Below are 27197 nucleotides of genomic sequence, written 5' to 3'. Positions count from 1 at the left end.
AAATTAAAAGGAAAAGCGTCTCATTAATTAGCCGAGCCGACTGTCTCGCGCTCGCGTTAGAGGCGCCATATTTTAATGGATAATCTCCATGGGGCGCAAAAACTCCTTATCTTGACACTATTTCACCAGCGCCACCCATTTTACGTGCATACTTGACAATTAAGAAAAAGCACGCAGAGAGGCGTTTTAAATTCTTACCTGATTCTAAAGTGCCATCACGATGTCAAAAAGCACACAAGTAGCAAAGAGTATGGAAGGCATTCCAAAAATAAGTAGAGTGCCCCATAATTCTTACAGTAAGACACCCAAATACAATCAAAGATAGACCATCTTTAAAAAAAAAAATGGAAATTGAAAACTTTATTAGTACACTGCATTTATACCTCAGATGCCTCAAATTCTAAAAGTTCACCAAGGGTGTACCCTATTTGAAATGGCAAGATGATAAAACCTCGTATAATTACTGATATAATGTTATTGAAAACGGAGGAGGAATGGAGCAGATGGAATTACACAATCAGTTTCATCCAGTCCTCTTTTGAATTTAATCCCTTATCAATGGTGTTAAGAATGGAAATATACCGTTGCTCCCTGATTTTTCTTTTGATTTCAGTATTACCACCCCTGATGTTGCCTGTGATTTTCCCAATTATAAACCACTCGAATTCAGTGTGTTTATGTTCAGCTGAAATGTAATGTTCCACTAAAGGAGCATTAACTTTCTTAGTTTTCAAGGCTTATCTGTGTTCCAGCAATCTCAATTCCTTTCCTGTCTTCCCATTTGAAATTTCCCACAAATGTATTCATTTGCAAAGTTGCCTGTGTTTGGGGCCTATTGATTCTATAAGTATTCACCAGGCTTTTCCTAATGTTGTCATTACATTTAAAAGCAAATAGAGGTTTCGGGAGTTTGGTGTCCTGTCCTTCGTTAAAAATATTCCAAGTAGCATTCACCACATTTTTCAGTCAGTTGCTAACATTCGAAAATTGTGTCACAAACACTAACCGTTTGTCTGTGACCACATCCTTACTCTTATTTTCAAGGTGATTCTGTTCTAGCATACTTTCACTGTTATAAAACCTTGCACGTTTAAATGCTTGTGTAATCAGTTTCTTTGGGTATCCGCGATCTAAAATCTTGCTTTTTAGATCGCTTATTAGGAAAAGCATATCTATAATGAGGTGGCGCCCTTCTATGAAAACATCTTGATGTGGCGTCGCTTAATATATGATATTTTCATCATTTGGGAGGGCGAAGAAACTATACTCCTGGAATTTCTAGAGTGGTTGAACTTGGGAGACGCTAATCTCAAATTTACAGCTCAATATGACAATATTGCAGTTAATTTTCTTGATATAACCATTAAAAATACATCAGGCTCCCTCACTGTGGAACTTTTTACAAAGCCCACAGATAAAAATACACTACTGCATTAGAGGAGTTATCATCCTCGAGCCCAGAGGGATAATATACCCTTTGGCCAGTTTCTCCGTCTACGGAGAAACTGTACTACACTGGATGACTTCTATGAACACTCCGAAAAAATGAAAAGCAAGCTATTAGATCGCGGATACCCAAAGAAACTGATTAAACAAGCATTTAAACATGCAAGGTTTTATAACCGTGAAAGTATGCTAGAACAGAATCACCTTGAAAATAAGAGTAAGGATGTGGTCACTGACAAACGGTTAGTGTTTGTGACACAATTTTCGAATGTTAGCAACAGACTGAAAAATGTGGTGAATGCCAATTGGAATATTTTAAACGAAGGATAGGACATCAAACTCCCAAAACCCCTATTTGCTTTTAAACGTAATGACATTAGGAAAAGTCTGGTGAATACTTATAGAATCAATAGGCCCCAAACACAGGCAACTTTGCAAATGAATACATTTGTGGGAAATTTCAAATGTGGCACGTGCAGTGTTTGTGAACATTGCATGGTCACCAAGCAAGTTACTCACAATGGCTTCACAATGTCTGCTAAAAGCATGAACAATTGTAGAAGTCGTAACGTAGTTTACCTCTTGCGCTGCCCATGAGGGCTAGTGTATGTAGGGGATACAGGAAGGGAATTGAGATTGCGCATGCTGGAATACAGATCATCCTTGAAAACTAAAAGTTAATGCTCCTTTAGTGGAACATTACATTTCAGCGGAACATAAACACACTGAATTCGAGTGGTTTATAAATTAGAAAATTACAGGCAACATCAGTGGTGGTAATACTGAAATCAAAAGAAAAAACAGGGAGCAATGGTATATTTCCATTCTTAACACCATTGATAAGGGATTAAATTCAAAAAAGGACTGGATGAAACCGATTGTGAAATTCCATCTGCTCCATTCCTCCTCCGTTTTCAATAACATTATATCAGTAAATATACAAGGTTTTATCATCTTGCCATTTCAAATAGGGTACATCCTTGGTGTACGTTTAGAATTTGAGGCATCTGAGGTATAAATGCAGCATACTAATAAAGTTTTCAATTTCCAAATTTTTTTTTTTAAAGAAACAAAAGATGGTCTATATTGGATTGTAGTTGGGTGTCTTATTTTAAGAATTATGGGGCACTCGACTTATTTTTGGAATACCTTCTATACTCTTTGCTAGTTGTGCGTTTTTTTACATCGTGATGGCACTTTAGAATCAAGTAAGAATTTAAAACGCCTCTCTGCGTGCTTTTTAGGTCTCGCCTGGCGTTGCAGCGCGAAAGCGCTGTCACCAGCGAGACTTATTGTGATTGTCTTGCCTCCCAAGTAGTACAGACCAGTGCACGAGCCGATTGGGGTCTGTGGACGCGCTTAAGTATAAACGGCGCGCGCACACACACACAGCGTTACTTAGGCCGGCCGAATGCACGCACACACGCGCACACACAGACGGACGCACACGCACACACAGATGCGCACACACGCGCGCATACACACACACACACACAGATGCGCGCACACACGCGCGCACACACACATATACACACACACCACCGCCGCCCCCCAGACCCCCCCACGCCCCCTCCCCATGCCCCCTCCCCCCCACAACTAAGCCCCACTTACTGCATTAGCGGCCTCAGCCACCACTCCTGACTTCTGCTGCCATCGCGGGGGTCTCCCTCAGGCATGGGAGCCCCGCGTCACCACTGCTCCTCTGGGCCAGCCACTCCATGGGCGCGATCTTCTCGGAGAAGACGGAAGTCCCGCCCCACGACAGGCGTGACGCTCCCGAACTTCCGGTTTCGGGATGTGCATGCTCACGGCGCTAATGATAGTACGGCTTGTAACTATTATGAAGTCTATGACGGGGCACTGAGCAGTGTGGTAGACGTACTCATGGGCTCTCAGATGTGGTTTGACGCAGCTGTGCCGCCAAGCTTCTGTGAGACGGATCCCACAGGTGAGCAGTAACGCATGGCCGCCATCGTGCCTACACTTCCTTTCTCGTGATGCATACTGCATCGTGCAGGAATGGAAAAATCCCCTCACCTGAACTTATAGCGCAGCTCTGTATGTATTGGTACTCTCAAGAAGTGCCACTACCGTCGACCCTATAATGGGAAGAGTGACTGGGCCGCGGTACATGCCCTTTGCACAGACGCACTGCAGATTTGCCCGACAGCAGCACGTGCTGAGCAGTGTGCACTAAATGTAATTTAAAAGATGGATCAAATATTAGTACACAGCCGTCATTTGCCTTGAGCGATGTACAATCGGCTATTTCATTTTCACAACAGCACCTGTTTTTTAACTGGTAAGTTAACGCGATTGACTTTTTTCAAAGGCTAGTCAGTGCAAGTGCTGATTTTGCACTGGACACTGTAAATGCCAGTGCAGAAGTGCACTGTTGATATAAATATAAAATACACAGAAAGAGGCCCGGAGCGACTATTCACGACGACGTGTCTCTGCGTACCGTAAAGAGGAACGTCTGTCTTACGTGGTGCAGTAATCCTGTAATACGGCTCCTCATACAGTGGATGTGAAGCATTTCTGCTGTCGTATGGAGGTGTTTTTACTTCTCGTTGCTGTATAAAGGACTTCTATAGTGTGGAACAGACCATTTCCCAAATATGAAACCAGTTTCCATTTTTTGGGCGGGAGTTGCATCCCATCTCCACTCCCCAACATGTAGAGGAACTTCAAATACTAATTATCACTCCGTAAACACCCCCCCCCCACCTCCCTCCACACAGCACAGTTTTACACAATACAAATACTTTCAGCTATGGGGGGACGCTGTACTGTTTGAGCTCGTGGGTGGGAGACCTTTATAATGTTGATTACCACAAAGAGACCATACTCTTATTGATTACGAGGCGAGCTCAGCGGGGACACCAGGGGCTTTCCCTTAAACCGTGTCCATCCTACAGAAATAGTAAACGCAAGACCAGCTGCAGAAATGAGAAGGGGCGATTTTATAGGTTTTATTTTATGCATTTATGTGACTTATTTACTTTTTGCCCCAGGTGGGCACCTGTCCATGATGGGGCACATCCCTAAAGGTTTAAAGAGGTCACGAGTTCCTCAATTCTGCACGCGCGCACTGGGCTGGCTGTGTCGATAAGCCATTCTCTCCTCAGGCAGGGCTGGTTACTTTCAGGGACCTGAAAATCAAACAATATATTTTATAATCAAACAATTATAAAATTAGGACTACAACTCCCAGAATGCAAAGCAAAAATAATAAACTGGACTAGCGGACCTGGGGAACTTGACAGCACATTCACAAAACCCATATCCAAACACCCCTAGCACAGTTTCACACATGTCAACCTGCACAACTGCCCCACTCCAAGTCCAACTCCACGATTTATTCACACTCGTCAATTCCAACAAGCATTGGCATAGCCAATAGGTTTTGTTTTTGTGGAGCGGGGATTAAGTGAGTTGCCCAGAAACACTGGAAGTTGACCAGGAGCTCAGATGGACCTCCCCCAAGCCGCGGAGGCAGAAAGGTAAGCTTTCGTGTAGCTGTGCATCTCATGTAAATTGTTTAATGCTTGCTGACCATGTTGACGAAGTAACTCCAGCAGCAGTACTGCCTTCTGTACGAAATGCTGGAAAACGTGGCATGTTTTGTGTAGATGTGCTTCTCATGTAATGCTTGCTGACAGTGTTGCCGAAGGAAAACCAGAAGCAGTAGGACGTACTGCCTTCTATATGAAACACTGGGAAAATGCAGCATGAGTTAAGTAGCTTGGAGCCAAGGTGACCATCATCATTTATTTTACACGGACAGGCTGTTGTAAGATATTTCTAATAAAACAGCATTTGCTTTGATAGCGTGGTTGTGAGAAAGACAAGACTTAGGTGTCACATTTGCGAAAGTTAAAACTATTGGCATTGTAAATGACAAAGCTATTAATTTCGCTATTTTCAAAACCAACACAGAAATGAAAAATTTGTCATTTACAATACCAATAGCTCAAACTTTCCTAATGCGAGACCTATTGCATTGCAAATGCTTGTTCTTAATTGTCAAGTATGCACGTAACATGGGTGTCGCTGGTGAAATAGTGTCAAGATAAGGAGTTCAGTTTTTAACAGCCTTACCGTTTGCGCCCCACGGAGATTATCCATTAAAATATGGTGCCTCTAGCACGAGCGTGAGACAGTCGGCTCTGCTAATTGACGAGACAGTTTTCCTTTTAATTTTCCGACGCTGACATGTACGTATTGACATGTATATAATGCGCTGGTATCTCAGGGCGAGCGTTTGCATCGCTAGGAGTCGAGACGCTGCACACAGCTCCAGTATTTTTGGTTCAGGAGCTATAGAGGTAAGGAAAGTATGTGATTAATTTATTTCCCAACTGCGATGGATTTCTATTCCATTTTAAAACAGTAGTGCCGCTCCTGGTTACAATATTAATATCTTGGGTATACCGGACGTAGTATAACTCGTTTAGCCTTTTCCGGTATCTGTATAGATATCATTGTCGTGGATTTTCTTGGCAGCAGAGTATTATGAGCAATACTATTGCAGGCGGATGTTTAGTTCCATCATTTACCGCTTTGAGACGTATCGTGGAGCATGTGGGGTGGTTTCGCCATGACGAGTTTAAGTTTATAAGCGGACCTGTGTGAGCTATGAACGCCGGGCTAACTGCAAAGCACACACAGACACTCTGTCCGAATTATAATGATAAATCTTTTTCCATTTTCTTCCACATAGCCCTTTTATAAACCACAGAAAACGGGTTGATACGTCAAAAGAATATTTGTCCTTCATAATTGCCAAGGACTTGCTCTCTATACAATTGAGCTGAAGTCAGCGCCACAACCTGTAGGTGAGTTTCATATATATGGCACGATGTAGGTAGGCAAATACCGGTCGGTAACGGCTGAAATTCGGTAATTTCAGCCGTTACTGACCGGTATTTGGAAAATTAGATGTAGGTGGGCATTTTACTGCTTCGGTAATTTACCGAATCGGTATTTTAAGGAATCGGTAAATTACCGATTCCTTAAAATACCGATTCTGTAAATTACCGATTTTGCTATGTAGGGAGCACTCAAATGAGTGCTTTTCCTCTTTTAGGATTCGTTATTTACCACCAACTACAAGTTGGTGGTAAATAATGAAAACCTTGGAAAAAGCATTTTTTTTGCTTTTCCAACAGTGCAATGTTGCAGACATACATGCTCTTAGGGCATGTATGTATGCAACATGTGCACCCATACACAATTGAGGGGTGCAACAGGGTGTCAAAGTGACACCCTGCCACCCTTCAATGTTTCCCCCTTTTACCGAATCGGTAAATACCGATTCGGTAATTGCCATTCATTCCTATGGGCCTCCAGGCCCATAGGAATGAATGGCAATTACCGATTCAGTATTTACCGATTCGGTAATTACCGAAACTTACCGCTTCGGTAATTTTTTCGGTAAAAATACCTACATCCCATTTGCCTGTTCTTAAATACCGACCGATTCAGTATTTAAGAATCGGTAATCTGGGATTACCTACATCGGGCCCTTAGAGTCCAATTTAGTGAACTTAAGCGAAAGGAAGAAGCCTTATGTTAAAACTGAGACATATGTTTTATGAATCTATATTTATAGACGGACCAGACAATCTTCCAGCAAAACTGGAGACCTCAGATGATTGATCTTAACTGTGGTTGCAGAGATATGAGCCTAGATGAGTTGTTTTATATATATTAAGGTGAGCACCAGACAAAGCGTTCAACTATTTTTTAATTACTGTATGGTCAATAGCTGTTTATTTTCCAGATACATTGTGGGTTCTATCTGTCATTTTATAGGTTTGAGCTAATAGGCAGATATTCATCTATTGGAAATTAGAAGGATTGAAGAAGTCAAATTAGACAAGTTGAATAAAGGTAATGGGTCCATCTAATGTAAAAAAATGTTTTGCATAAATTTTGTTTGAGCGTCACAGCCGAAGGAATTTTGGACCTATTAAAAACATAAGCCAGCCGCCACATAATAATGGGTGTGCATACTGAATCTGTTTAGATCTGTCAAACCATAAATACATATCCAGTAAGATTGCTGTTTGATATTTAGAAAGGTGTGAAGTGAGCGTGTGGATTGGAACACCCCCATATGAGATATAGATGCATATATTAACTATTTTCTCTTTTTGAACTTGTTGTGGATACATTTTAGCATTGTCTTGTGAGATATAATGAGATTGTATAACAACAAAGACTTGTGGTATGTTCTTTGTGTCTTTTTATAAAAAAATAATATGTGTTTTGATTGTAAAATAATTTTTCTTTGTATTATGTTTTATGTTAGATACATTGATTGGAATCAAAAGTGGAAGGATTATCTATGTTAGTCCTGAAGAAGGTGGATGTATCCATTAAGTCCCACCGAAAAGGGTTGACGCACTAATCTCTGTAAAATTTGAATCGGGACAAGAAGCATAGAGGCCAAATTGTATTGTTCCTTGCCTTGTTCATAGTCTTTTCATATTAACCCTGTAAAGGCATAATTTGGTTGACTTATTCATGCTCCTTCCAGGTGGTGTTAGCTTGCTGCTGTTATAATGATGACATTATGTGTAGGCACTATGTATTTTAATTGTGTTTTTTAAATGTTGTGGGAACAACAGTCAAGCGAGCGACAGTCAACGCACACCGCTAGCCAAGCACCATTCAAGCACACTGCATGCCAAGCGCCAACCTCGCACACTGCCAGCCAAGCACCATCCATGCACACCACCAGCCAAGCGACAGTCCACGCACACCACCATCCACGCAGACTGCTAACCAAGCGACAGTCCATGCACACTGCCAGCCAAGCGCTAGTCCACACACACTGCCAGCTAGGCGCAAGTCAACACATACTGCCAGCAAAATGCAGTTAGATGTAAGTTAGCATCTTATCATCCTTTCAATTGAGAAGAGAAGCACACTTTTGAGCTCCTCACCCTCTGTAGAAGATTAGCTTGTCCTTTTTTGTAATAGGTCCTGATGAAATGCTAGAAGATCGCTTCTCGACTATTAAGGGCATGAAACATGTTGACCATTAATAGAGACCAAAGCACAGCACCATATCTATTGGTGATCAACACTTCTCTCACATCAGAGCCAGGGACCATTGTTTCACAGGGTCTATGTTACATGTTTTAGTCTCGACCATAGATCATATTAAAATACATTGACACATAAGGTCCATAGTTGATTTTAACCCAAGTTTTCTTGATCCACATATTCCAATCTTCTCACTCACTTACTGGATACTCGTTTGTCCTGTCCTCTCACCTGGTAATTTACAATAAAGATATCTGGTAAATTGCCCCCTTGAGGGGCCCAACTGGCTTTGCAGTGCCAGTCTGACGTGGAGCAAAGCCCAGAGATGAAGCATGCCCCCCTCAGGTGGGTGAGGGCAATTGTTCCAAAGAGCACACGCTCCCAGGAACCGGTCGTATGCTCTAAAGCAACTTTTTCTAGAGTTATGTATGGAACAGTATATTTTGTTTAGTAGGTCACAAACAGGAACCTTCTTAATCAACATTTATTTGGCATCTCACTTGAGATTTTGCAGTGCGCCCCTTTAGTACATATCGTACCACAGAATTACATACCGGTCTCAAAAAGTCACAGCACAATTTGTGACCACTTTGGCGCCAGTCTTTTCGTGCAGCTGGCCCACACTGTAACATGGATGGCACTATGAAAACGATGCCCCACACCTCAAACCACGTTCAGTGTCCAAACAAAATGAAAATATAGAAGCCATTCACAGACATAGACTTATATGCATGCATGTGCCGGAAGGACACAGACACAGGATAAACCAGGCCGCAGTCCCACCACCATGAAAAGCAATGCAACCCACTAAGGATCTGAAAACTAAAGAGGGCGCACCAGCACAATAAAACCAGCACAGAGCTGCATACCCATGTAAAACAAGCATCAGCAATGCAATAGGTCTTGCATTTATTAGAGTTAGAGCTATTGGCGCTGTAAATGACTATCTCTTTTATCTATTTATTTTTATTGTATTTATTTATAGAGTGCAACATTCATCCGATAGGATATCACGGTGCTGGAAGAGCGAGATCCATGGTAGGGGTGAGGTGATCATTGATGCCACTGTATCAGGAGCTAGACCTTAGGGAACAAATGGGTTTTCAGCTTTTTTCTAAATCACATATAGTCATCAGTAAGACGTATTTCTAGTGGTAGATCATTCCATTGAGTTGCAGCCATGTGGAAGAAGGCACAGCCCCCTGCCCTGGCTTTCTTGATACGTTTTGTCTTGGGCCGTGCCTAGTAGCATGACCTTAGACTCTGTGTAGGGGCATCAAATTGAACTTTGTCTTGGAGAATTCTGGGGCCACAATGATGTAGGGCTTTGTGTGCAAGGCTCAGTCGTTTGAATCTGGCTCTTTGACGCACGGGTATCCAATGGAGTTGTCTCATGCATTTTGACCCGAGCTATACCTACCTTTATTGCATACCAGTTTGGCGGCTGCATTCTGGATTACCTGCAGGAGTGTGAAAAGATAGTCAGCCATGCCCACGATCAGCGTATTCCCATAACCCAGTTTGCTTATAAGTAGGGCCTGTGTGATGGTTCTCCTACATTCCAAAGGGATCCATGGGAAAAGTCTTTTTAAGAGCTTTAAAGTAGCGAAGCTCCTCCCACACAGAGCCCAGACGTGGTCCTGCATAGTTAGAGTGTTGTTAATAAGATTGCCCAGGGTTTTTGCAACCTGCGTGGGTGTGGGGCGGATCTCAACGATTGGGGCCACCAAGATGCAACCCAAATTAGGTGGGCTCCCCCAAAGAGTAGAATCTTTGATTTATCCGTATTCAATTTCAGACAGTGGTCTGACATCCAGATCGCCATTTCTGATAGGCAGTTTGATCCTGGTGTCCTCTTGCTTCTCTTCGAGGTCTATCATTAGTTGTTTGTCATCCGCGTAGGGATACTGAATCCCCATTTCTCGCCTATTTTAGCCAAAGGTGATACATAGGCGTTAAAGGGAGGCTCCCTGCGGGACACCATAGCTGATGGATTTGGGCTTAAGGAAAAGGAGCTCATTTGTACTGTTTGCGGTCTGTTGCTCAAAAAGGAGCTGAACCACTGAAGGGCCTTAGCATGTATACCCTTTTCGTGTAGGGTGCTCAACAGTAATCCATGTGAGACTGTGTCGAAAGCCGCCAACAGGTTTAACAGGATCAAGGCTGCGGCTCTCCCCTGATTGATTAGGGATCTTTATATTGTCTAGGACAACCAAGAGGGTAGCCTCAGTACTGTTAGTGGCTCTGAAGCCAGTCTGAGATGGGTCTAGTAGTTCATTGGTTTCAAGATAGTTGGATAATTGTTTATTAACCAGCTTCTCCGTAACTTTAGATAGGTAAGGGAGTTGGGAGATTGGGCGGTAGTTGGCTGGATTGTGGACGTCAGTGCCTGCTTTCTTCAGCAGAGGGGTCTCCAGATCTCTTGGAATACAGCAGTGTCCAGAGAGTGGTTGAATAGGTAGGTTACGTGAGGACATAATGCTGGTATGATCCGAGAAAAAAATGAAGTGCAGGCATGGGTCAAGTTGAGACCCTGATTTAACTTCCCCCTTTGCCTTTGCAATTTGTTCCTCTGTAAAAGGGGTAAAACTACCAAAACGGGATTGCGCGTCTGGGTGAGGATCCAAGGATTCTATGTGTTTTGGTTCAGAGAGAAGTGGATGTATGAACAGAGAAACAGCTGCAGCATTGCCTAGAGGACTTAGAGTGATGAATTACCACTGGGACCAGAAAAGCAGCTACAGCACTGTCTAGAGAACTTGGAATGAGGAATTACAGATGAGACCAGAGAAGCAGGGAGCAGCATTGTGTAGAGACTTAGAATGAGGAATTACCAACAGGACCAGAGAAGCAGCTAGCAGCACTGCCTGAAGAAATAAGAATGAGGAAACACCACTGGGACCATAGAAGCAGCTGCAGCACTGTCCAGAGGACTTAGAATAAGTAATTACCAATGGTACCAGGAAAGGAGCTGCAGCACTGTCTAGAGAACTAAGAATAAGGAATTACAACTGGGACCAGAGAAAAAGCTAGCAGCACTGATTGGAGGAATAAGAATGAGGAAGCGCCACTGAGAACAGAGATGCAGCTAACAGCATTCTCTAGAGGACTAAGAATGAGGAATTACCACTGTGCCTAGAGACACAGCTGCTGCACTGCCCACAGGACTTAAAATTAGGAATTACTGACGGGAATAGAGTAGCAGCTAGCAGCACTGCCAAGAAGAGTTAGAATGAGGAATTACAGATGGGACCAGAGAAGCAGCTAGCAGCACCGTCTAGTGGATTAAGAATGAGGAATTACCACTGAACAGAGACACAGCTGTAGTGCTTAACTTGTAAAAAGAAATAAGTGTGCCAGGGCCCTCGTCAGGGGGCCTCTTCAGCTCACCCAATCCATTGCCGCTGCCAGAGCTGCCAGTGAAATTACAAACATGCCTACTACCCATCACACTCCTACAAGTGTGAACATTCAGAATATTCCAGGCCACCAAAGCTATTAGAATGGCTTGGTGGTGGGTATTAGTCATTTTCAATATATATTGATTTTATAAACAACTTCTGTTATGTTACTCTAAATAAGATAAACAGAGCCAACGTGTGGCAGACTGCCATAGGTGCCGGTAATGACAATTAAGTGCCGGTGCAGAGCACCATAATACACTGGCTCAAATTAAGCACTGCACAGGTCACGCACTGTCTATAGAATGGAGGAAATACTGACATGACCAAACAAGCAACTGCAGCACTACGTAGAGGACTTAAAATGAGGAATTACTAAGGAGGACTGAGAAGCATTTAGCAGCACTGTCAAGAGGGCTAAGAATGAGGGATTACCACTGGGAATAGAAAGATAGCTGGAGCACTGCCAGGATGATTTAGAATGAGGAATTACTGACGGGACTAGAGAAGCAGCTAGCAGCACTGCCTAGATGGCTAAGAATGAAAGATTACCAATGGGACAAGAGAAGCAGCTGCAGCATTGTGACTTGGAATGAGGAATTACCACTAGGACCTGAGAAGCAGCTGCAGCACGGTCTAGAGGACTAAAAATGAGGAAGTACCACTGGGACATGAGAAGCAGCTAGCAGCACTGGCTAGATGACTAAGAATGAGGAATTACCAGTGGGAACAGAGACACAGATGCAGCACTGCCTAGAGTACTAAGAATGGGGAATTACCACTGGGACCATAGAAGCAGCCGCAGCACTGTCTAGAGGACTAGGAATGAGGAAATACCACTGGGAACAGAGAAGAAGCTAGCAGCACTGGCTGGAGGGCTAAACATTAGGAATTACCACTGGGACCAGAGAAGCAGCGGCTGAACTGCCTTAGAGGAGTAAGAACGTGGAATTACCACGGGGAGCAGAGAAGCAGCTGCAGCACTGTCTAGAAGACTTGAAATGTGGAATTACTACTGGGACCAGAGAAGTAGCTGCCGCACGGTCTAGAGGACTAAGAATGAGGAATTACCACTGGGACCAGAGAAGCAGCTAGCAGCACTGACTAGAGGAGTAAGAAAGGGGAATTACCACTGGGAACAGAGACACACCTGCCACATTCGTGACCAGATAAAGAACAATATTTACATATTGTTTACATAAATGGAGCAACGGAGCTCAGAGCAAGTGAAACATAATTAATGTTAAGAACGAAAGATTGGGTGTAAGGGAACTAGAGAGTAAAGTCAAATTTCAAACATTCTAACTTTGTTACTGCTCAACTCGATCTTCAGTGACCCAGACTCTGTAGATAATAAGTGAAAGCTAAGGTGCAAATGGCAGATCACACAGGAGAAACGGTGGGTGGGAGTGGAAATCAGTAACACTGGTCAGCTGCTCGCGTTTGCAACATTTCCAGAGCACGAGGAAGGCAATAGGAAAAAATAGTGTGCAAAACGAACTGAAATATACAGAAGCGAAATGAGTCCTGAAACAGGGCTAGGCGCTATGGGAGGGAACAACTGACCAAAAGGAGGTACAAAGGTGTATGATTTACCATTCAAAAGTAAGGAATTTTGTTTTTAAAACAGATTTTATTTGTCACAGGTCACATATACTGCATAGCTCCGCAACCCGGAGACTACTGCACACATCAATGAATCAACAATAGTGCAGTTGACTTTTATAACAAAAACTAACCCCCATCCCACCACCCCCCGATTGCGTATATGCCTCCATAGCCAAATGATTACATTTCCAAAGCAGCACACTGAGTCCAACCAGCAGCCTACAAATCCCCATCTCCATCCCCCAATCAGACAGACACAAGAGTGACCTCCTCCAGCGGTGGGTCAAGCTCCAGCCCCCGGTAGTCCGCCCACCTTTTCCAAATCTTAAAATGTTTACGGGGGCATCCCCTGGCAATGAAAATCGGTAGCTCGAGCCCCATGCAATAGTCCATCCCAGACCTCCATGCAGCCAGCGGCGGAGCCCGGGGCGCCTTCCAAGCCCTGGCTATATCCCTTTTTGCCAGCGTGAGACCTAACAGCAACAAATGACGTTTATATCTATTGCCCCCGATACCCTCCATCACATGCAGCAAGGCCAATCGCGGCATGCGCTGAAGCTCCCATGCCAACACCTCCGACAGACAGGAGAACACCCCCCTCCAAAATCTATGCAGCGCAAGACAGCCCCAGACTGTATGTATAAGTGTGCCCTCATTTGTCCCATACCGGAGACACTCGGGGGAGCCGATCATTCCTGCCCTCCACAGTTGCACTCTAGTGAAATATACACAATGTAAGTATTTAAATTGTACCAGTTGTAAGCATGTAGATATGGCTGCCCCTCGCGGGCTTGCCAGAGCTTCTGCCCAGTCCTCTTCCTCCAGGTCGCCCACGTCTCCTTCCCATGCCGTCCGGAGCCGCTGTAGATCAGTGGAACAACGGTGAACTAGCGTCTGGTATATTCAAAAAATCTTGCGATCTGGTAGTTCCCCCATAAACACCTTCGCCTTTACCGGGCTAAAATCGGGAAGGGACTCCAGACCCTCCAGATGAGGTGACAGCACGTGTCTAAACTGCAAGTATTTGAAGAACTGGTACCACAGCATCCCATACTAATTTCGAAGATCTTGAAAGGATTTGAGTGTCAGGTCTGCCATCACGTCTCCTAGGGATGAGATTCCTATAGAGTCCCAACCCTGGAAACCCTGCAGCACCGCCAGCTGAGGCATCCGCCCGTTACCCCAAAGAGGAGTCTCCCGGGTCAGAACATTCCACCACCCCATCCTGCTCTGGGCCCGCCTCCAGACATGGAACATTCCCTGCATGGCCGAGGGAAGGCAGCTTCTCAATGGCGCGGAGTACAGCAGCATGTGTAGGGACCTAGTGCCCATCAGGTGTCGCTCAACCGCATATGCCGCCGGATCTCTTCTATCTCCATACCACCACTCTTTAAGTACGAACAAGTGTGCCGCCTGATAATAGGAGAGGACCAAAAGTAAGGAATTTAGTAAGGCACCCTGAACAACCAATGATAACCAATCGGCCAGCTTGAAGCCCAGGTACTGAATATTCCATGCATCGCAGAGTAGAGAATGTGCGCTCATCAGCTCGACCTAAAAAGTACCAGTCCCTGAGTGTCCAACTGAATAAGTCAGTTCAGAGACAACCTGGGAAGAATTTAGGGCCTCCAGGTTTGCCATGAGCGATCTGATCAAGTCAGTCGAGTCAGATGTCCCAGCCTGCAGAGTGTTTGGTTCACAGTGATGTCTGTGATTGTATCCAACAATACAGTATCTGTACAATTTTTTTAAAGGGAGGTCAGAACATCAACAGCAATGATCAGGAGAATGTAGAAGAGAGGGAGCAGTGAAGCAGAATAGACTGGCCTTCGATTGTGTCAAAATCCTGAATGCTTGACCAGGCCTCCTCCTATTTTGTTGGGTTGGTTTTGGGTGAAGTTACCACATCCCAACAGAATGGCAAGTTGGTGGGGCTTCCGCACATAGTAAGCCTTCTGTGATGAGCAAGAGGGCAAGAAAGGGCAAGGTAAGAATGCACAAGCAGTGTTGGAGCAGAGAGGTTATGGGGTCGGTAGGGATTCAGTAGAGGGGGCACAGGAGGAGGTGTGAGGAGAAGTTCAGAGTCAGAGGGGAAATGGTTAGAAAGGAAGGGAGGAAATAAAAGGGTGGCTGGTGGGTGATTATGCAGTGTGGAGTAGGTTGGGAGGCAAAAGGGATAAGGAGTAGGAGGGTGGGGGCAAGGTAAACATTGTAGAGGGCTGATAATGAGAGTAGTAGAGATTGGGAACGGTAAGTGTGAAAAGCGTAGAGTGAATAGGAATGATGTGGGACTAGGAGGTGGATATGTTATGGATAAACGAAGAGGGTAGTAGGCTGACATCTAAGTTAGCAGAGAGAGGCTAGCAGGTGCTGCTGGATGCTAATTGCCTCATAGGACAAAACAATACTTGGGAAAATTTGTTGCTGGTATAGCGCGTACTCAATCAATCAATCAATCAAGGACATTTATAGAGCGCACTACTTACCCGTAGGGTCTCAAGGCGCTTGGGGGGGGAGGGGGGGTGCCGTTACTGCTCGAACAGCCAGGTCTTCAGCTTCTTCCTGAAGGAGAGGTGGTCTTGGGTCAGGCGCAGGTCGGTCGGGAGGGAGTTCCAGGTCTTGGCGGCCAGGTAGGAGAAGGACCTTCCTCCTGTTGTCGCTCTTCGGATGCGGGGGACGGCGGCGAGGGCGTGGCTGGCTGATCGGAGGTGGCGTTTGGGAGCGTAGAAGTTGATTCGGTTGTTGAGGTAGCTCGGGCCTTGGTCGTGAAGGGCTTTGTGTGCGTGGGTGAGGAGACGGAAGGTGATTCTTTTGTTGACGGGGAGCCAATGCAGGTCTCTCAAGTGTCCGGAGATGTGGCTGTTTCGCGGGATGTCGAGGATGAGTCTGGCTGAGGCGTTCTGGATCCGCTGGAGTCTCTTCTGGAGCTTGGCGGTGGTACCGGCGTAGAGGGCGTTGCCGTAGTCCAGTCGGCTGGTGACATCAAAAACTGAGGTACTCCTGATTGGCAAGGAAACAAACAAGTGGGATGATCACTGGTGGCCCTCTACGTTAGGTCCACCTCCCATCCCTAAGAAGGAAGTAAAAAACCTGGGCGTGCTTATGGACAACTCTCTTTCCCTAGAATCTCATGCAAAAAGAGTGGCGGGCGTGTGTTATGGTCGCCTACGGTCGCTCAAACCAATCTTGGGCTTCTTTGAACCATCTGTACGCCAGACAATTGTCCAAGCCCTTGTTTTATCGCATATAGACTATTGCAATGTCTTAATGCTGGGCTCTAATCAAACAGCCATCAACAGACTCCAAAGAGCCCAAAATGCAGCTGCCCGCATTTTGTTTGCCCTACCAAAATACTGTCACACATCCCATATTCTACGGCGTCTACACTGGCTTCCAGTCACACAACGTATTCAATTTAAGTCCCTCTGCCTAATGCATAAAATCCTTCACGGCTCTGGCCCCCGAGTTTTACAAGGTCTGTGTTCGTCCTATGTCCCCTCACGTGCCCTCCGCTCGGCGGACCTTCATCTTGCCTGTACCATCAAAATCCGAAGGAGCAGAGCTGGGGGCCGCTCCTTCAGGTATTTGGCTCCAAAACTGTGGAACTCGATCCCCGCGGAGGCACGTGCTACAAATAACTACCTGTCATTTAGAAAACTCATTAAAACCTGGTTGTTCCCTTCTATCTAGTGCTCCTAGTGGCGCTACACGTCTCCCCCTTGGTTCAAAGTCTGTCTTACTTTCAAGTTGTCTGCAAGCGCTGGGACGCCCCGTCACTGGGGTAGCCATGCGCTTTATAAGCATTTTTAACATTTAACATTAACGAGGGCCTGGGTGACGGTCTTCCTGGTCTCGGTGGGGATCCACCAGAAGATCTTCCGTAGCATGCGTAGGATGTTGAAGCACGCCGAGGAGACGGCGTTGACTTGCCTGGTCATGGAGAGGGAGGAGTCCAGGATGAAGCCCAGGTTGCGTGCGTGGTCTGTTGGTTTGGGTGCGGTGCCCAGGGCGGGGGGCCACCAGGAGTCGTCCCAGGCGGAGGGCGAGGGGCCCAGGATGAGGACCTCCGTCTTGTCTGAGTTCAGTTTCAGGCTGCTGGTCGTCATCCACTTGGCTACGTCTTTCATCCCTTCGTGCAGATTGGCTCTGGCGGCGGCGGGGTCGTTGGTCAGGGAGAGGATCAGCTGGGTGTCGTCGGCGTAGGAGATTATGTTGAGGTTGTGTTGGCGTGCGATGGCCGCGAGGGGGCTCATGTAGACGTTGAAGAGGGTGGGGCTCAGCGAGGATCCTTGAGGGACGCCGCAGATGACTTTGGTGGCCTCTGACTTGTACGGTGGTAGGCGGACTCTCTGTGTTCTTCCGTCGAGGAAGGAGATGATCCATTCCAGTGCCTTCTCCTGGATTCCGACGTTGCTGAGGCGCTGCACTAGGGTGCGGTGGCAGACCGTGTCGAATGCCGCGGAGAGGTCTAGGAGGATGAGGGCCGCTGTGTCTCCGTTGTCCATCAGGGCTCGGATGTCATCGGTGGCAGCGATGAGGGCCCAGAGGGTACTCGACCCAGAGGTATCTGAGCGCTTTACATGAGCAATAGTTGCGTTAGAGACAGACACATTCATTACAGGCATGGGAAGATTAAGTGATTTGCCCAGAATCACAGGATGCTTGAGCCTCACGCCGGACTTGAACCTGGTTGCCCAGTTTCAAGGTTGGCCGCTCTAGCCGTTACACCATAGGCAGAAAAGGCAGCTCGGTGGCAACTCTAACCAAAACTCCAACCTTAAATTAAAAAATATGAACAAAATAAAATCATATTTAAGGAACAAAGGAAACATATTTAATTCATAATGCCAACCATAAGCATTACAATAAAGTAGTTTACATTAAACCTGATGAAAGTAAATGAATACTAACTATAGCCTTAAATTGAGATAAATGAAATGAATTTAGCTAAAATGAAAATATGTAATCTTAGTCTAGCCCCGTTGCTAATTTTATGCATCATTCAAAATTAAATTAATTTGAATGCTAACCTTAATCCTAAATTAAACAAACAGTGGCATAGGCAATTTAATTAAATAAAAACAAATCAGTGATATAATTGTAATCTTGCTGCTAAAAAGTGCATGGATTGATATTAAAGATCAGAATTCAAATGATTTGTTCGAGGAGGCTGCTTGTCTCAGTGATGGGTTTCGAAGTAATGGCATTGTTGAAGGAAGGTAGCAAAATAATGGACAATGAAATGGCATTGGCGTAATGGTAGAAGACCACAAACTATACAAATTAATGCAACAGATTCACATACTTACTTAGAGGCTCTATTTGCAGAAGTTGCTATGTGTTGAAAAATCTGTAGATGTTTTATGATATTTTAGGTAATCATTTGTATTCACTTTTATTGTAGACCTCATTGGAGTTCCAAATCTTTAAATAAATATTTAATTGAATTGAATACTTAGAGGCCATCATCTGAAGAGCTTTATTGAGAAAGGAAACACAAGCGTCTTGCTCCTGGAAATCGATGGTGCTAAATCTTGATTCAGTTGCTTAGGGTGCATTCTGAACTTCTCTCGCACATTTTCTCAGTGCTGCAAGTGCTGCATATGCCTTTGCTATTTTCTTATTAGGGCCTCGGCCACTGAACTTTTTCCCATCCACCTCCACCTCCATCACAAAGCGCTTGCTGTGACTGCCACCGGTCTCTGAGACCAGATGGTAACGTAGACCTCGCCTCATTTCGTGGAGTTCCATCACTGGGTGTTTACCACGTTCGGCAAGGACATGCTCAATGTTGCTACTCAAGGGCTGTTCCAAAATCATTTCCTCTTCCTGGCCAGAAACATCCTCCTTCCCAAGTGCTTTTTGCTGTGGCAAGTTCTGAAGGACCTTGGCAGCTAAATTAGACTTGGCAACCTTTTTAGTAGGGCCAATAGCCTCAAATGTCTTCCCGTTGAAGTGCACTGCCATGGTATAAGTGGGTGCATGGTTAGGACCAGTCTTGGATGCGTCTCTGATCAGGAGCCCAGGATAAAGTATGTTAATCCGTGCAAGCGCATTCATTTCTTTGAGAGGGTCTGATTTGAACATATGCTTTTTCTTTTTCTTGGAAGACGTTTGCTCTTCTTTGCCTTGAATGGAGCGTTTTACTGAACCAGAAGACAAGGGAGTGTTCAAAGGAATCTTGACTTGACAAAAAAAGGCCGGAAAATCAGTAAAGATTTTGAGTATTAAATTCTCGGACAAGCGCAGAGGAGCCATTCCCAAAAATGTGTGAATTTGCCCAAAGGCCACCAGTCGCAGAGCATGCTGTGCACATTTAGTTATGTCTTCCAGTTCCGACCTTTGCAGGTGGCCAGTGGAATCAGTTAGTTCTTCCTGGCACGGATCATGGAGCCCGGGACCATCTGGCATTAGGATTCCTGAAGCAATACATTCAAGAACTCTTCGCAGAGCTGCCCCTGGTCCCATTGGTTTCTTGGCCGATGCAATGGCCTTCTCGCAGAGTACGTCCAAGGGCCAGCCTTTGAGTGGGGCATAGACTGGATAGATGGAGCACAAGTGCCTGAGGACACAGCTGACTGTGTCAAATGCTTGCAACTTTGCAGTTCTATCTATGATCCATGTGGCACATCGGATTGAATTGAAGGCAGAAAGGCATTGCCGCCTGTCGAGATCATCGAATGATGAAATGTGCCTCTCTTTGACAATCTCATCTTCTTCTCCCAACACCTGATGTGAAGTCATTCTAATAGTCACCTTCAGAGGAGGGACTTTTATGTTATTTATGACAACTAATCCTTCAGAGGGGCTGGGCAGAACCTCATACGCCTCTTTCTTAATGGTAGAAAGCTGCAGAACCAGCTCTTCAGCCACCTTCCCCAGGAGGCTGAATGTGGGCTGATCTCTGCATAGGAGAACCATCTCTATGTTTGCATCACTTTTCAGAAGATGTCCTGTTGCAATGAAGCCCACACAGATAACTCCAAAGATGGCTCTGGTCTTCTTACCAAAAAGGGTCAGCATTCCGCCTTGCTTCACCTCTCCATCCCTGCAGAAGGACCTCCACACTTTACCAGGGGCAGCTCCTTCCTCTTCTCTCATGGACCCTGCATTTGTTGGTGGGCTGACTGCTTTCTCCTGCTCTTGTATCATGTCAGAGACAACGTGGAGGGCCTGCTGTGTATGTGAGACCATTTTCTGGATTGCTTCTAGGTCTCTCCATCTTGGACAGAGGCCCATAAGGCGCACCAAAACATGGCAGCTCTCCTTGAGGAATTGGCGCATTGTCTCCACTCCTAAAAAAAGGTTTCCTTTCTCCCCCTTTAGGGAAACTGCTGTGACAGATGTTTTATTTCTTCTGACTCAAACACACATTTGGGGGTTTTAGAACTCAAAGCAGCAGTGTCCCAAACAGCAAATTACAATTGTACACTTTATGTTAGTGCCTCTGGGTCGCCTCTGTGATGTCAATGGTCCTGGTGGTGATGGGGAGGGAGGGCTGAGCTTAATGTTAAGATGGCCTCAGGTTTCACCTTTTGCAAGAAAACTGCTCACCAAAATTTCAAATAACTATTAAACACCTTTAAATTTGGGTCATTGTGCTGGAAGGCCTAAGAATTAAGAATCAGGTAAGGGAATCTATGTTATCAATTCCTTTACCCACAACCAATCCATATCCTAGTAAATAAAGTTTTAAAAACTATTTTGTATGAGGGTAATACCTCCAGCTCTATGGTGAGTTCAGAGGAAGAAGTGTAACCAGCACAGGGAATAACATGATGTTCCCACTTTAAATATCACTGTGCTTGAGTTATTCACTTCTGCTGTTAACTGTTCTCATTTGATTAATTCCCTTTCCATGAATTTCTACTTTCTAAAGTTAATCATTAACCTTCACAGCCCAAGCTATAAGTACTCCTCTAATGAAAAAGGCACTTTTTCCTGTTGGTAATCAATAAGAATTGCAAATACCTCTATCATATTACAAAATAGTGGGAGTGAACATGGGTGGGTTCTGAGTGTCTCTTCAGGTGGCTTATGTTCTAAAGTATTCAAAGACTTAGTTGTCCATATCTGCACTGCTTCTCACTTGCCTTTATCCTGTTACATATCTGGTCTCCCAAAGTGGACAGGGCACTCAAAGTAAGGCCTTAATGACACAGCAAAGACCAGCCTGATATCCTTTAGCCAGTCCAATATCAACCATTAGCACTGAGACTGTAGGTTAATGTATTCCCACTGTCCCATCATACCTATGGGTCTACAGGTTTGAGCATGCTTCATTGTCTTTACTGGATCCCCCACCCCTTTCATGTTTGGACGGTGCAGTGATTGCTAAGATAAGATCCAAGCCACATGTGTCACCTGGTGAACCGACAAGGCAGAGGTCTGCTTACATTAATAGGCATAGATTTGGATAAATAGGGAATTGCTCAGTGCCCAGACTTACCTTCAGAGTTGCTGGCTATTTATGGTGCACCAGCATACCTGCCCACTGACCGCTGTCCTATGGAAGCCAAAGCTCCAGGGTCAACAGAGTGTTTGGAGATAAGGTTGCGAAAATGGAACACCACTTTGAGGGTCAAGATGAGCCAAATACAAACCTGTAACACTCTAAGGCTACCTGTATCAAACTCCTCCTTGAAATATCCCTAACCAAATATGATTCTGCATGCCTTCATTGCCTGGCCAGTTCCAGCGTCGTGACCACAGCCCCAAGGGCACTCGCTTTGATCCAACATACTATTGTACCTCAGGTTATGCCAACTTGTCACCTCTCTTTCATTACTTTTAAAGGGCACTGGTTTCTACAACCACTGGATAACATCTGGTTCCTCATGCAGGTCCATCACCTCCAGGTTCATCCCATGGTCACTTCAACCTTTACCTTGAACAGCAAAATACCAGGTTAGCTGATGTCACACTCATCAGGCATTGTGCAGTCATCAAACTGTCACAATGAGTCTTACCACTGACGAGACAGACAGGGGGAAGACAACAACACAAATAGCAGAGAAATTTCATAGGGAACCAGGAAAGCATGGCACTCTTTTTCAAGTTCCTCTGTCTTCTTTTTGGTCTGTGGTCTGTAGGAACAGGAGTCAGACAAAGGCTTTCTTTTGTTGCAAACCCAGTGATGCATTCTGAATACTGCTCAGTAGTTTAGGATCTGGTCCCATCAGACAAACTGGTGTCCAGCAACTGATCAGAGAGGAAGTGGGAAAACAGGCAGCTTATCTTGTTACTGGTAGCTGTGTGGCACTATACAAGGCACATCATACTTCATGGTTTCCTTGAAGGCAATATTATGCTGTGGGAACCCGGTTACCACTTTGGTTCTGTTGTTTGTTCCCAAATTACTTCAGTAAGTTGCACTTTGACACTGTAGGCTTTAGAGCCATCGAATATCACATGCAAACATTTCTACTACAATGTCAGAGTCTCATTTAAAAAAAAAACAGACTTTATTGACAGACTGCACACATTTCGCAGGGCTCTGCACACCAGGTCAAAAATATGACATCTTCTGCAATGCAATCGACTTTTCTTTTTATAAACAAAACCGGCTAATATAAACAAAGCAACCCGGGACAAGCCCCCCCTCCCTACCGCCCCCTCCAACTCCCCCCACCCCTGCACCCACCCCCCGAGTCGCACTAGTTCTGTCACAAGTCTCCTACACACAGCACACCCAGATGACTGCCCATGCATACCCGCCATCATGGCCCTCTCATCATACCTCCGGGAGGTCTTGCAGTTCCACCGGAGGCTCAAGCCACAGGCCCCTAAACTCAGCCCAGCGTTTCCAGATTTTATAATGCTTTCGTGGGCATCCTCGGGCTACAAGAATCGGCTGCTCCAGCCCCATACAAAAATCGAACCCCTTTTTCCATGCCGCCACAGATGGGGCCCACGGATCTTTCCAGGCTCTGCCCACGTCCCTTTTTGCCAATGTGAAGCCCAGTAGCAGCAAATGCCTCTGGTAGACGTTGCCACCCACCATTTCATGCAGTAAATCTAATTGTGGTGTACAAGGGAGCTCCACCCCAATACCTCAGACAAGCAGGCCAGTACCCCCCTCCAGAACCGATCAAAGGAACCACAACTCCACACCGTATGTATAAACATCCCCTCCTCCCCACCACATCGAAGACAGTCCGGAGAGGCAATCATTCCCGCCCGCCATAGCTGCACCCTAGTGAAGTAAACTCCATGTAAGTATTTAAATTAGATGAGACGTAGGCGCATCGCTATGGCGGCACACCTAGGGGCTGCCAGTGCCTCCCTCCAATCTTCTTCCTCCAGTTCTTCCAGGTCCTCCTCCCAAGTCTCCCGGAGTTTCTGCAGTGTGGGGTAACAATGTGTGACTAGTGACTGGTATATGTGTGATATCTTCTTCATCTCCAAATCCCCCATGAACACCTTCGCTTCCAGAGGGCTAAACTCAGGGAGGGACTCCAGACCCTCTAAGGTGGGGGCCAGTGCATGACCGAACTGAAGGTATCTAAAAAACGCATACTAAATTCCTTGCAATGATCCTGAAAGCACTTAAGCGTCGTACCAGATAACACATCCCCTAACGTCGAGAGGCCAATGCTGTCCCATCCCCGAAAGCCCTGTAGCGTTGCGAGCCCAGATAGCCACCCATTGTGCCACAGGGGGGTTTCACCAGTCAGTGTGTTCCACCATCCCATATGGCGCAGAGTCTGCCTCCAAATTTGAAACACCACCTGCGTGGCCGGTGGCAGTACCCTCCGTAACGGTGCTGTATAAAGAATAGTGTGACGCTTATGAGACCCCATAAGTTAGCGCTCCAGAGCCTACGCCGGGTCCCCCCTGTCTCCATACCACCACTCTTTCAAGACTAGGAGGTGAGAGGCCTGCTAATAGGAGAGAATGTCGGAAGTCGCCAATCCACCACAATATGTGGATAGAAAGCAGGTGCGCAGCCCCACGCGTACAGTGCCCCCTTCTCAGAGAAACTGCCCCAGGGCAGAGTTTACCTGCCGGAACCATTTGGGCAGGATGGGATATGGGTGGTTTTGCAGTTGGTATAACAGCTGGGGGAGAGCCACCATTGTCAGAGTCTCATTTTGATTTGGATGCCTTCTACAGCTTCTGAGGATGACCCAGTAACATAACAAGGTTGTCCAGCAACAGAAAGGTCTCAATCTTCTATGGAGACCAGTGGGCATGAAGGCGCTCTTCCTTATCGTGAACCCATCTGGGAGCCCCAGAGGAACAGAACTTTCACAGCTCCCTCATACTCTTCCAGAACCCCTATCTAGCCCTGTTCAAATGCCCCACCACGTGGTGCTTTGACGACTTGCTGGAGACCATAGGCACTCCTTCACCCTGCTGTAAAGTGCCGAAAATTGCAGGTTTATCCAAAGATAATGTCGACGAAGAAGGTAAGTTCCAAATAAAGGTTTATTTCAACAGACAGCATTTCACAGGAGTACTGCTGTTCTTGTTGAAGTACAACTGCCGAATGAGGATCCAACAGCTGTTGGCTTCAGAAGAGAACAGAACCTCGAACGATGCACCTTCAAACATAAACACATTTATAGAGGGAAAAGACAGCACATGAAGGTGGTGGTTTCGTTTTCAGCATCAACTCAGCAAGTGAAGCAAGTGAGAGCAATGATACAAGCAATAATAGTGGAGAAGCAAGAATGGAGGCTAATAGTGATGGTAGCTGTGTGAAGAAAAAATGTAACTACTCAAAAGGAGAAAAATTGATTAGCGAATGAGATGGGAGTCAGGAGGATGTTGAAGAGTGGGTGGTGAGATACAGAACAAAAAGATTGGTAGAAATATAGGGGCATATTTACAAGCCCCTTCGCCACCATAACGTCACTTTCAGTGATGTTGTGATGACAAAAGTGTACAAGGTACCGTTAAGCCAATTAACGTGGCCTAAGGCTGCCTTGTAAATAGGCACCCTTTCACGCTGTATTTAGCGTAAAAGAGGAGGGTAATGAATGTTCACAAGGCGCACTTTTCTTCAACAATCCCCTCAAGCCTTCAGTATTAGCAAGAAAGATTTATATAAACTTTGCATAATACTTACACAGTCTAAAAAATGATAACAAATTGTTCTTTATTGGCTGATGATGGAGCTCTCACTATTGCATCCAACAAATCTTTTTTGAGAAGTTACCACCATCCGCAATCAAATGACCCAAATAGCCATTCTCTCTTTTTAAATGGTCACTTCTCCTTCTCTCTTAGTACAGATAATACTTTTTCAAGAACAATATAATGTTCGGCCTCATTGTTTTCAAATATGGGGAGAGGTTGTAGCCTTACGGCTAGAGCTGTCAACCTCGAAGCTGAGGAACCGAGTTTGAGTCTCGGCAACAACGCTCAACATCCTGTGATTCTGGGCAAACCGTGCCTAACAAAAATGAATGTGTCCATCTGTAATGAAACTGGTGCTCATGTAACTCCTCTGATACCCGATGTCTTGGATCTAGTTGGCGCTATATAAAAACTCTACAAAAAAAATATATATCAAGATGTCTTCAAATGCAATGATACTGCATGAGTCGCAAAACAAATTGTGCATTACTTGTTGAAAAGCCGACAACGAGATTGAGCCTCCCCTAGGAGTTTATTCTTTGTATTGTCACTGTCTTATCAGTCAAAACAAGACCCAATGGTTATTTTCCATACACTTTGTACAATGCACACAAAAGAAATATACAGATGTACACAATAGAATAGGGGTTTAGGGCCAGTCATCTGGAGGGATGTCTGTCCCCCCGGGATTATTTGGGAAAATAGTGCAGTCCAGAGGGCTATGCTTCTTCGAGATACATCTGTTAAAGAATGTAGCCCAAGGCTATATATGTTGCTATTTTGGGCTACCACCCACCATTTTGTGGCAGGTGACATGGTGGCAGCCCTGAGAGCTGGGTAGCAGTTTTATTTTGTGCAGTTGGCAGTGTTCTGATAGTGAGCCTAGTTAGATGAAAATGTGCAGCAGGCGCTCCGCTTATTACTTGAAGCGGGGTGCATGGATCTACTGGTAGGAGGAAGCACTGCCTTTCGACAATAACTACACTCCAAGCTGTTATTTGAAGCGTAAAAGTCCATTTTATTAGGACAGGATTATCATAACTCTAAATCATTATAAACATAACATGCAACTATATAAATTTATTCATCAATAACTCATACTCCCCAACCATTCTCTAACCGTCCCACCTGTACTACACCCCCCCATTCTTGCTGTAAACTCCTCTATACATCCCTTCTCATCTTCACAGCCCTCTAAAACATCCTCTCTTGATTTTCTTCCGCTGCTCCTCGCACCCTGTGCTCGGTCATCAGCCACCTGTACCTCCCCCCACCGAGGGGTGGCTAAGCCCGTATGTGACTTACTACCCTTCCAAAGTTTCGCAGAACCCCCGAAGGGCAGTTACCTGCCCCATCCTTGTTTCGTGCATCTTTCAAACAATAAATCATCCCTGCGACACCATATGGACTCGTTCCATAGCTTGCTGATCATATCTCGTACCTCCACCATATAATACGCATTTCCCATACTCGAAAGGTGCACTCCATCTTCACTGAATAAATTCTGCTCCTCCAGCCTTAAACCCCCATTAGCAATCACTTTTATATCTTTTGCCTAGCAAAAAACTCATCGCTCCATTCAGTTTCCTCCTTGCCTTA

At 45.3% G+C, this 27197-nt stretch overlaps 1 pseudogene; it reads right to left on the bottom strand.

Annotated features, from left to right (window-relative positions):
- Positions 1–19061: 19061 nt before the first annotated feature.
- Positions 19062–20798, bottom strand: LOC147710915 (interleukin enhancer-binding factor 3-B pseudogene; annotated as a pseudogene).
- Positions 20799–27197: the final 6399 nt, after the last annotated feature.

Source organism: Lissotriton vulgaris, chromosome 5, assembly GCF_964263255.1.
Source record: "Lissotriton vulgaris chromosome 5, aLisVul1.2, whole genome shotgun sequence".
Taxonomy (NCBI): Eukaryota; Metazoa; Chordata; class Amphibia; order Caudata; family Salamandridae; genus Lissotriton; species Lissotriton vulgaris.
Note: the sequence above shows the minus strand (reverse complement) of the source record. Positions and strands in the feature narration are given on the sequence as shown.